Source organism: Triturus cristatus, chromosome 4_1 (genome assembly GCF_964204655.1).
Source record: "Triturus cristatus chromosome 4_1, aTriCri1.1, whole genome shotgun sequence".
Classification (NCBI taxonomy): Eukaryota; Metazoa; Chordata; class Amphibia; order Caudata; family Salamandridae; genus Triturus; species Triturus cristatus.
Window position 1 is genome coordinate 1,111,485,975 of NC_140585.1, and position 13,036 is coordinate 1,111,499,010.

Sequence of the window (13,036 nt, forward strand, 5' to 3'; positions counted from 1 at the left end):
CCCACCTAAAGCCCTGGGTGTGGGGGGCAAAACGTTTATCGCACTGGACACCTTCAATGCTTACATTCAGTAGCTGCTAGAAGGGTTTTCTAATTGCACATAATGCCTGGGCATTCTGTTCTGTTTGAGCGAAAGACTATATTTTCCTTGCAATATGAGTAAAGTTTAAAAACGTTCTCGTCATATTTTTTTCAATTATTAATAAAATCTTGAATGTATGTACCTTTTATATATAATTAGAACTGCATATGTACATATAATATTAAAGACAAATGTCAGACCAACACACACACGCTCGCATACACACACACACACACGGATGTGCACCTATGCACATGGAAAGTACGAGACGAGCCTCTGCAAAATCCAGTAAATGGAGTGAAACGATTAGAACATCATTATGTGGCAAAAATGGTATCTTCTTTCCTATGTCTCACCATATGTTTCCCGCCAAAATAAAAATCAGAAATCAAATGGAGTTTTCCACCCATCCGTATTCAACACATAGATGAACTGTGTTTTTGAGTGGCGTGCCTTTTAGAGAAAGCGACCTGGAATATCTCAACTAACTGTTCAACGTTGCCTTTCATTGCCCAATTTTTACTTGCTTAGTTAAGTGCTCTTTAGAAAGCTTGTGCTTTTCATGCAGTAAACAAGTCAGTGGAATAAACACGGGTTGTCTCTTGAGTCGCTGTTGTGCCTGAAAATTACATTGTTCAGACTATGTGTCTACGTCGGCTTTTGGTACCAACTGCACGCGGAGCATGGTGTGAATGCACCACGGCTATCAAGGCGCACGGTGAAGTCCAGAGGACGTATGCACTGGCTCGTGTTTACAATACGACTTGTTGATGCTGTGGTATCTTTCAACCTGCGCTATGCGTGCTCTACCTGATCTTTGCTGACTTCTGCAATTCTGCTAAGTTCTCATTTATCCTATTTTACTAATTCAATCTTATTAACCGTTAGCTTGGAAACCTAGACATGGCAATTTCACAACCAGCAAAGTCCTGTGGTTAGAGTCTTTAACTTTATAAGACACTGAAGGGACCAAACACGGTGCTGGCAAGGATATAAAGAGCAACAAAAATGAAATAAAAAAAATAAATTAAAAAAGGAAACAGGCAAACTGTTACACAGCATGCAGGAGGTGGGTGGTGGAGGGAGAGAGTACAGTCCAGCCACAACAAAGCATTTCCTCTCAGTAACGCTTTCATGCCAGCTCCGACCACACAACGTTTAAAAAAACACAGAGATGGGGGTGAGAAGATGTGGTCTCAGCATCGCCTCCAACATCCTGTGAATCTAGGCAAATCACGAGAGGGGCGGGGGGAAGTGAGTGCGGCAGCATTGTGAACGCGGGGGGGAGTGAGCGCGGCAGCGTGGTGAACTCGCTATTTAGTGCGCGCCGGCTTCCTTCAACTCTGGGTCCATCGCGCGCGCGTGCACTGTTTAAAGTGAAAGCACGCCGGAGACAGAATTGAAGGAAGCCGGCGTGAGCAAGATGGCGGCGGACTGTCCACTGTCCCATGGACACGCGCATGCTGTCTGCTATGGACAGATGGCGAGAGCAGCCATCTTTGTCCATGCAGGCGCGTGCTAAGCCCACGGCGGACAATCGATTCCAAAAGGTCTCTCTGACGAGGTCAGCGCATGCGCTGCTTTTCGCCAGGCGAGACCTAAAAATGATAGTGCTGCCTAAATTTATATATTTATTCACTAATATCCCAAATACGCCTAACGCAATCCTTCTTTACTACATTGCGCTCATTATTAATTATACTGGCCTTGGCGGGAAAGCAACCCAGACTTAGATGGGAGATTTAAAAACTTCCATGTGACCAGGGAGGATTTGCAGCCCCAGATTTGCAGTTACATTATTTATGTGCACAGGTGCATTAAGCCTATTACTGGCATCATGCCCCGTCCCATATCCCACACGTACCTGTGGAAAGCGATGCAGTGCACCCTGTCCCTCTTAGGGCCATGATTTCGAAAAACAGCACAATCTTTGCGTCTGGGGAAATAGACACAGTACAATGCACAGTGCATGTGTGGAAGAAATTAGGACATAGAGCACAGATAGAACCATTGTATGCAGACCAATTTAATTACGCATCACAGCTAGACGAACAATCAATAGTAGAGGGGCCCTTGTCTAAATGAAATAATACCATTCACACGCAAATTAGCATAGAAAACTGGAGATTATGCTGTAAGCTAACAGTACAGTTGACAGTGAATTGTAACCTTAGAATTATACATTTCAAATACCTCCACCAATTATATTACACCCCAACCCAACTGTATAAATTTGGATTACGTGAGATGGCGGTCCACGCTTGGTGTGGGACACCAAAAGCAGATTTTGTGCATTTAGCGTGGACATGCCCGAGGGTGCAGGTTTATTGGGAGCAAATCACAAGTACACTCGCTGAAATAGTCATGAAGCAAGTCGAGTGCACTCCTGAGATTTGCCTATTAGGCTTGATCAAAACATCCAACTGTCAAACCCTAAATTAGTGGCCATAGCCTTATTACTAGCAAAACGGAGAGTCTCTGTTCACTGGGGGGAGAGCGGGGGGGCATAGCCCCAAAACACAAACACTGGTTGCGGGACATGGCATATTGTTGAGATCAACTTTAGTGCTATGCTGAAGAGATACCCCAGACGTTGCGCCCCCGAGATATATGGAGCCCCTCTACTACGCATTTGCTTGCTAGGGTTGATGAATGCAAGTATTGCTAACAAAGAGATGGATGGATTGCAATGCTGTAATCCCATTTTATGGGAAAATTGACCTATGATTTAATGTATTGCACGATTAACGCTAAAGAATGATATATAATAACAGATGGCTATGTTGACTAGATAGTTGTATCTGAAAAACCTTAATAAACAGACAAAAAAATAATAATACTGGTGACCTCAAGCCAAATGCGTTTGTTAAAATCAATGTGCCAGGAACTAAGAAATATTGCTTTTTTCTGTACTATGCTACAATAGTGCGGAAAAAACCTGTTGCATCGTAGTTAGCTAATGAGTGTATAACAAATGATGTATGGTGCACATTTCTTTAACACATTGCTAATAGCCAAACAGGTAAAATACAGTGACATAATCTTCTGTGGTACACACAGCTAATATACCTCCATTACTGCAATGATTGCAATGTTGCTTGTCTTGAAATTGCACTTCTGAATGATACAATAACGAGAATCTAATGTCATGGAAACACTATGAATGGCGTATATTGTTTCTAGGGTTTTACTGTTGATACAGTAATCAGAAAAAACAGGTTAAAAAAAACAGGAGCTGCCTGATACAGTAAATGTGATAGACATGTCAAAGCTATGGCAAACCAAACAAGATTCACAGGAGTGGAGAGGATGTGGCACAGTGGCCAGAACTGCTGACTCCAGAGCTGGGGATCCTGGTTCGAGTCTCGGTGGCACAGCGCAACATCCTGTAATTCTGGGCAAATCACTTAATTATTCCTGGTGAAACAATTGCGCTATGTAAATCTAATGCAAGACGAAAAAGCATTAAGAGGCACAACTTTACGGAAAAAATAGTTCCACCAACGCGGATGTTAGCAGTATTTCAGACCGGGGAAACAGATAAGAGAATTGTTGTACATGAATGAAGCTCCAACTTCTAGGGTAGCTTGCGAAGTGTTTATTAAGATGGTAAGATCATGAGTAACCCTGGGCAGCCAACTACGCTACGCTCGCATAGTTTGCGTAGCTTATGCTACTTCGCGCTACGCGAATTGCACGTAGCACAGTTCAAAAACGGCTAGCGTAGTTGGCATTTTTTTCTCACTCGCGGTCCTCAACTTCAAGTTGGCGACCGCGAGTGAGCAAAATGACATCCCGGCGAGACTTTTTCCTCTTTCGCGATCAGCAACATCAAGTTGGCGATCGCGAGCATGGAAAATAAACCTCCCGGCGAGATTATCAACGCGGGGAGGTCAGGTTTCTCATTGCGAGCGGTCGCGTATGCTAGCGACTGCTCGCGATGAGAAACTACCAGTCCGTGTTGAGAAATCTGCCGCTCGAGTAAAAATCGACTTGAGCGGCAGAAAACGACATCTCGCACTGTGAGAGATGCTGTTTTCAATGATTGCACAGTGCGGACAAGCATCCAGCACTGTGCAATCATCCCGAACAGCCCACTACGCAGTTCGCGTAGCGCTACGCGTATCTCGCGAAGTGCACTTCACGTAGCTACGCGTAGCGCTACTACGCAAACTACGCCCAGGGTTAATCATGAGTAGAAGTACAGTATTAAGATGGTAAGATCATGAGTAGAAGTACAGAGAGCCCCACCAGGAGCAGCCTTTCTTGTCGCCATTGATGTAATCCAGGAGAAGTCCGGAGGTAGCCATGAAGTAGGTTGTAGGTAAGCGGTTTATTAAGGTTAGTTACAGGATGGTAAGTAGGATAATAGGTTCATCAGTTCAGCCCTCCCAGCAGAAGCATCCTTGCTGCTCAGCCCACACACTCCAACTGTATCTCTGTCAACCACACCAAGCACCCCAGCATTCCACACACATCACATTCATACAGGCTGAGCAGCAGGGAATAGATAGCTAAGGGAAAGGATGGAAAGCAACATTACAAGTTACAACACATCTCCTTCCCTTAGGGAAAACAATGAATAAATAATATTACCACAATGTACAATCGAAGTACACACCATTAAATATAATAAACTAAAAAGAGACATACACAATATACAAAAAAAAACAAGTCAAGTTTGAAGAAACTCAGGATAGGAGAATAGCCACATTCCTAATATACTGAACACGTTAAAATTACAGCACAGTGATATTATGCAGGACTGGGAGAATGGAGGACCCCACTGAAGTGTAACTCCCTCATCACTCACCCTCTTCTGCACACCACAAATAGCACACTTCACAGAATCAGAAGTCTTAGGCAAAACAGCACAGGGTACACGACCCTTCAACAAACCCCTAGGTAAAATAAAAGTACAGGGCACACGACCCCTCAACACACCTCTAGGTAAAGCAACAGCACAGGGTACACAAACCTTCAATGCACCTCTAGGTAAAAGAACAGAACAGGGTGCACGACCCCTCAACACACCCCTAAGTAAAGCATCAGCACAGGGTACACGACCCTTCAACACAACAGAATTTCACAAACGCAAAACCACACACTCCACAAGACCATAGAAAAAAAACACAAGACCGACTCCCAAGCATTAAATCAGCACAACATAGGCAGAACCACACCCAGTAAGAATATGGTGTACAAGATAGCAAACTAAGCACGGCGCGTAATTGTAGGGGCTCACCTGAATTTACTGCAGGGACGAAATGGATGGAAACGATGCTAGCTCCCAACTTCCCTCACCTACCTCCTTTGCCCAACATAGTCAAAGCAAAAGAGGGAGGTGGGGAAGGAGGGAAACAAAACAAGGGAAGGAAGAAGGGGTAGACGTCCACTGGATCTTCAATGGGGGTGGTCTTCTAGAATCCTGAAGAAGAAAGCACAAGGTAAGTACTAAACATGGGTAAAGGAGCTGGCTGTATGTTACCCCCCTGTTTCTAATGAGTTACCTTGAAAAGAAGACATCAAATATGTGTGAGGAATCAACTCCCATGGGAGATAGAACACTCTCAAGGTCTAAAAGGAAGGACAATGTTCAGTATTTGGAAGGACTGCGGAGGTTTGATATGTGAACAACAGATGAACTATACTTTCCTAGGTTAGAAGCACCATAGGAGTATTCAGGACCCTTGTCAAAATTATTAATTATCCGTTAATCCTGTATACCGGGAAAAACCCCAAAACTCATTTCCCAGTCAGGAGGGAGCACGGAAAAAAATAAGACAAAAAGGGCAGGGTCACGATAAACAAAAATTAAAACACACGTGGGGTTTCGATTACTAGTAATAGCCTTTTTTCTTTCTATTATGCAGCAAAAGGAGTTTCACCTGAAATAAAGAAGACCTCGAGAAGAACCCATCAAGATCACATGACCATCAGATAAGTGTTTCCTCTAAATTCTAAAAATCAGCTCTAAAAGCTCAAAAAACAAAGATACTATGATTCTTTATAGCCCTTGCTTTGTTCCTGTTTTTTAGAGACAAATCACCAGGAAGTGTAGGGTTAAGGAGCAGAAGTTCCTGGATACACTGTTGCCGATCAGGAAGGAGCAACAAGTCGACAAGCTCCGGTAGTACACCAGAAGATCCAGGAAGATGAAAGAGCACATGAAAAGCCCAGCAACTACGAGCGAAAGACTGCCTAGAAACAGCTATCAACAGGATTGCAGGTAAGCCAGGAGAAAACGGTGGGAGGCCTGGCGGGGATCCGTGCTGGAACATGAAGCACGTTGCCAGCACGGTCCCCTCTTTTAAATACTCGTCAAGCGCTGCCCTCGCCCGCTGACCCAGCGGGCGGGGCTTGTGTCTCTGCTTTCTAGCACGGGAACAAGTGCTGCTGCAACCAGCACGTTCCGGACAGCCCGACAGGCATAAGCCACAGCACTCCCAGCAAGAACATGGCATACTTGTCAACAAACTTGGCAAAACTGAGCATGACGTATATCACCCATGGCAGCAAAATTGGACAAGACACTTAACTACATGACAGCAAGCATGCAGCACATCATGTGACCTGAAAAGATAAGAAGGGAAGACAACTAGAAACTCAGCACAGCAAATAAAAACTTTTATACATGCTATACACCAGCATCACCAAAGGCACAATGCATACAACAGCTCCAATGTCATTGTCCGGTATATCACTGATGAAGTACTGATGAGCGAAATCTCACCCGACCCATTGCAGGAATAACACCAGAATGACTTCACCTTAACACTCCTTCCATTCTCTGGAAAATTTGCTTCAGCTCACACCCCTCCATCTGGAAAAGCCAGCTGCCAATGATTGGCGATGAACTTTAACACCCACTCGCAGTCAAGTAATTCCAGGTGGCCACAGCACTTCAGTCCTCCAATAGCGTAGCGATCTGCAGAAAAGCAGGGCTATGCACTCATGTTCCCCTATTGTTGCAGCGCAGAGCCCTGCGATGCACAATGTACTCTGTCGCTGATCACAAAGCTAGTTTCTCTTGTGACTTCAACATCCAAATCCACTAGAGTGCCATTGACAAAGAATGTGTAAACTCCGACATCTGCGCCGCAGACATTTGCTGCACCCGCTGCAGGTCCAGCTAACAGCAGCCTGAAGAGCAACCGCGAGCAGTAAAATCAACTGTCACCCCCCCTCTCTCCTCCCTTTTTCCCCAACTGTCAACCCTCAGATAGTGATAAGGCTGCTTTTGACCACACATCCGGAAAGTCAGGGTGGCGTTTTTCTGTAACACAAAGAAACACAAAAAGTGCCTGTACTCCGGTGTAGAAAAAGATAAAACTGTGAAGGAGCTTTTGAAGGTGGAGAAACAGGAAAAAAAATAACCCCCAACCGTCTGGACAGTTACTTGGGAATATTTCACACACCACATGTTGTTAGCGTATTACCCCTTCCCTTATTTTCTGCTCCCTCCCTGCTCGCTCGTACTCCCACCCAGTCCCCTGAGTCAACCGCTCCCGCCCCGTGTGTGGTTTCACTCACCGTCCGGGCCGCAACTCTCCTGAGTTGCAGCATCGTCTTTGCTCCTCCTGGTGGGGATCCACCACTCCTCGGACCACTCGTCGACCGCCTAGTTACCTATCTGGTCGTTGTTCGTTTCCTCGCTTCCCCTCCTCAGCGTCTCCGTGCTTCCTTCGGCTCCGGCGTTCCGCAACTCTCTCGAGTTCCGCCTTCCAGTCTCCTCCTTCTTCTGACGCTCCTCTTCATCCGGCACCACCTTTTCTCTAGCCGGCAAAGCGTCTGATTGGTTCCCGCCTTTCAGGAACACCTCCTTCTTCCTGCGGGGAAGAGTCTGCAAACTCGGGATTAGCTGCCGCCTTACCCGAGCATTTCCTGGTGTGAGAGATAGTCGTCTCTTTCCAAGGTATGCAGGGTATTTTAATGGGCGTGACATTGGACTCCTCCTCACAATGGTCACAGCAAACACACTTGCAGAGATGCCCAAAATTTCTGCATGACTCCTGAACTCTACCTCAGCCCAGGCTGAAGTTTCCAAATCATTGCCCAATAAGCAATCTACAGGTAGGTCTGAAGATACCACAACCTTTTTAGGTCCAGTTACCCCTCCCCAGCTGAAAGTAACAACTGTCAAGGACTGGTCAGTCCTGACATTGTTAGCATTGGCCACTTGGTACATTTGTCCAAGTATGATTTGATCAGGAGACACACGTTTCTCTGTCACCATTGTGACACTGGAGCCTGTGTCCCTATAGGCCATGGCCTCTTTTCCATTGATCAAAGGCTGTTGCCTGTACTTGCCCAGGTTACTGGGACTGGCAAGTAAAGAGCACCATCACAGACTAAAACAGCCTGAGCTGGAGTTCTGACTAAGTCAGAACCCACCTCATAGCCCAAGGTTAATCCTACTAATGCCTTGGTTGCTGTACTACCACTTGTACTGGAGCTAGGGGGTGCAGTTGCCTTAGGGGCAGTGGTAGTAGTAGTTTCCTTGGCCTTTGGACAATCAGCATCCCTTGTCCAATGGGTCGTCTATTTACAGAGATAACACCAAGGTTTATTTTTGCTTTCCTTGTTGGATTGTTTTCCCCCCCCCCCCCCCAGCCGCAGGTTTTTGGGGCCCTTGAGAAGACTCTTTCTTGTCTTTGCCCTTGTCCCTACCCTTATCTTTAGTTTCTTTCTGGTCACCACCACAGTTCTGGTTTTTCTGCTTAACCCTAGTTCTGACACATTTATCTGCCTTTTTTCCCAATTCTTGGGGAGAAGTCAGATCTGAGTCCACCAGGTATTGATGCAAAAGCTGATTTTGGCAATTATTAAGGATCTGCTCCCTCATAATCAAATCATACAATCCTTGGTAGTCATGCGCTTTGCTGCCAAGCAGCCAACCTTCCAGAGCCTTAATGGCACTATCCACAAAGTCTAGCCAGTCCTGGGTTTGTGTTTTCTGGGTGTCTCTGAACTTAATCCTACATTGTTCAGTGGTTAAGCCAAACCCATCAATGAGAGCACTTTTCACAACTGAGTAATTATCAGTATCATCTTTTCTAACTGTGAGGAGCTTATTTCTACCTTTTTCAGCAAAGGAGAGCCGCAAAATAGCTGCCCAATGCTCTTGAGGGACCTTCTGAACTTAACAGGCCCTCTCTAAAGCAGTTATCAATTTGTGGATATCATCCCCAACATGGTAGGGAGATTCTTGTTCAGGTTCCTATGTTCAAAGGAATGTTCCTTAACTCCAGGGACACAGTTGCTGCCACCACGGGACTCTAGTCCCAGCTTTTTCCTAGCTCCCTGGACTTCTCGAGACTCTCTGTCAAGGGCCAACTGCTCTTGACTGAGCCTAAGCCTAGCTTTCTCAAGCTCAAGGAGTGGGTACTCCCTACCCCTTCTATTAGATATGGAGGTCTCTACTGACTGTCCTGAGCCATTGGATTCTGCAGAGGAGGACCTAGACCACCTTGGTCTACTCTGCACCTTCCCAGGAGGATCAAAGGCCATCAGTGGTCTCCTCTGGGAGGTCTGAATTGTCCAGCTGGGAGTCATCATGCTCCCCCTGGTCAGGGTTAGATTCTAGGTAAAAGAGGGGTCCCCCTTCTGGCCAAGCTTCAGTCTCCTGCCCGCCCACTCTTTCCTGCTCATCTGACCCTGTGGTTTTCCTGAGGTCATCTGACAGTAACACCTCTAGAAGGCATTGAGAGTTGGCTCCTTTCCCTGTCTTCAACTTTCTAGAGGCACACAGTGCTTTCAGGTCTTGGAATTAAAGTTCTCTGTATCTAGTAGTCAGAGAGCCACTGGCATCTCCTTTGGAAGTCATACTAAGTGTGGTGTGGTGTTGCACCTACTTAACCTAGTGGGAACTAAACTCTCTTAGGTTGCAGAAAGGGTGTGCTAGACCCTTGACTTACTCAACTCCAAGTTCAGTAGAACTTGCTTATTCTAAGCTTATATTATATGTGCCTAGCAGTAGTGATGGTTTTTCAATTAATCAATACAAAGATTTAACTGTTAAAAGGATACAAGCTTGAATCCCAATCGCTGCACACCAATGTGAGAAGCTGGCCTGGTAAATGATGTCCACTCACCAGTCCAGACAACCCTTATGGCGATTTAAGAGGTCTTAGACAACCTTAGAAAGCCCTCTAAGTAGTAGCTGTGGAGAGCAGCCTTCAGGCTTAGCCCAGAAGGAGTGTAAAGCAGCTTGTTTTACCAGAATGCAATCTTATAGTATAGATTAAGTGGAAAAAAAGCACCAAGTATTTATAAAAAGATGTATCTATTATATAATACTAGCTAGTATGTTCCAATATCTCCAATATGGAGATAAACGCAATGCAGACAATACTTTAGCAAAGAAACACAGTAAATAGCACAAAATACACAGTGGACCCCCGGGGGGACCAAACCATATACTAAAAAAGTGGTATAAGAACCACGACTCGAGTCAGGACAATGTCGAGAGGACGTAGAAATGCTGGGGTCCCTTAGAAGCACCCAAGGTAAGTAGATAGGGACCCCACGGAAAGCGTGTGCAGTGTTGGAACCAGACCGCATGCCCCGTACAAAAGTCTATGTGCAAGTCGCGGTTGCATTTTTAAAGATTAAGGACCCTTCCCAGTGGACCCTGAAGAAACCCTGTGGAAGACAGAAGGTTGGAGAGACACCCCACCCGTGGATACCCTAGTACCCATGTTACCTAAACCAGGGAAGCCAGGTGCATACATGTGAAGTGGTGTCAGAAACCTCAGTCGAACACAATAGAGGACTTCAGGAAAGTGCCACGGTGGAAGAAGGAAGAAGTGTCCGGTGGAATCCGAGGATGGCCACTCAGGTGTGACCAGGAGACTTAGAAGACGAATGTCCTCCGATGTCGGGTGTTGCAGGATGGGTTACGAGGACCTTGACTCTGCAGCTGTGAGGACCCGGCGATGCTGAAGAGGACCAGGAGCCATGCACAAGCTGTCCCACAAAGGATGTCGAGCGCTGAGGGGTCGGTGTCCGGCAGGGGCACCAACAAGCCTTGGCAAATGCAACTAACATAGGAATCGAAGAAGGAGCAATGTCGAGACCAGCAAGGTCCAGGGGACTCACCAGCAGCAGGGTAGTCAGGGCAGGCCGATGTTGGGGAGTCAGGGCAGCACCGATGATGCAGCAGACTGGAAGGGAGATGAAGTCAGGCCCAAACGAAGTCCAGCGAAGTCCAGAGTGCCCAGACGGTAGAAGAAGTGGTGTCTGATCTGAATCTTATCCCACGACGAATCTAGGGACCTACACCCAGGTATGCTCTTAAGTACCCTAGGGAAAGGGTTGGGAAGATTCAGGGGACCCTCCCAGAGAGGGTCTGGACAGGGGGGAGGTTACTCGCATGTCCTATGTCCAGTTTCGCGCCAGAGCGGGAGCCAACGGCTTCCAGAACTGGTTTGAACTGGACTATGCACAGGGTCACCAGATGTGCCCCTCATGCAGACTTTCTGGCGCTGACATGTGCACCCACCCGGTCCTCATATACTAAATCCTGTCTGGGTGGTGGTCACACCTCCCTGTGACAGAGTGCCTATTGATCCACCTTCCTCTGCTTGAGCTTGGCTCAGCAGCAGGAGGGCAGAAATGTGTCTCTGGTCGGCAGCAGAGCAATCATTTTGTGCTGTCAACGACTAGAAGGTTGGCACCAGAAACACTGAGAGCTCTTCCAGTGCTTGAATCATACCTTCCTCACTGTTTACGGTGTGGGGGTATGATTCCAACATGTTTGATGCCAAACATGATAGGATTCATTGCAGCCGTTTTCAAGATGGTCATCGCGTAATTACGCTGTGCCCCTCTATATAATATATGGCTGCTTCACTGACAACCCAGGAGAATGGTCTCCGTAGGCTGCAGGGGTGTCCTGCTCACAAAGGGACACCCTCTCACTTAGAACCAAGCACCCTACCTTCAGGATTGCAAAGGCCTGCTATAGGTGTGACTTATAGTTCATAAGTGCAGTGACCCTAGATATAGGAAACACATATCTCTAGTAAGTGGTGCAAGCACCAACTTACTCAGGCCGCAATGGCAGGCCTGTAATTCCATTTTGCATGGTCTCCCATGGGTGGCATAATGCATGCTTCAGCCCATGGGAGACCTCTGGGGTACCTATGACCTGGGTACCTTAGTACCATATACTAGGGACTGATAAGGGTACCCCAGTAGCCAATCTGGAATGTACCTAAGTACTCAACACAACAATTTAGGGAGAAAGCAGATAGACTGGGGTCCTGATTAGCAGGATCCCAGTCAGACTAGTCAAAAACAGCATCACATCAAGCAAAAAGTGGGGGTAACCATAGAAGTAGATACTACTTTCCTACATCTTCTGTTATACATTTTTTTCTGAGATCCCTTGCCACGCTAACCTCCCCCACTGTGACACCCCAGGTCCTGGCTGAACATCGCTGGCTCCGGTAGAAGTAGAGCTACAGCATTTGTTCCCCTGTGAAACGGATGCAAAAGACTAGCAGGCCAGTGCTCTTGTTCTCTTCTAAAGTTGATACAAATATCTGAGTCAAGGGCAAAGATGAGATATGTGCATACAATACACAGTTATCTGCTGTATGACATTAAAACTGGCCCGATCTTCATGCCCTTGACCATATTAATGCCAAAAGCATGGATTGGTTTATGAACAGTAAGTGTTAAAAACGTTTAGGCAATGTATGTCAGCGATTTAGTTCCTCTCTTATTTCAAGTTTTACTTAATCTTGCTTGCCTCGGGAGTTAGCTATTTAATCATGTTGTGTTTCTTTCTGTATTTGTTCCGTGCATACTTTGAGCTGTGCAGGTGTTTATGAGGGGCTTTGATTGAGAGTTCTGACGCTGAAGCCAAAGCAAAGTGCCTGTCAGTGAAAATGTGTGTGAAGTGGGTGCACAGTTGGCAAAATATTACAGGGAAAAAGTAAAATAAATT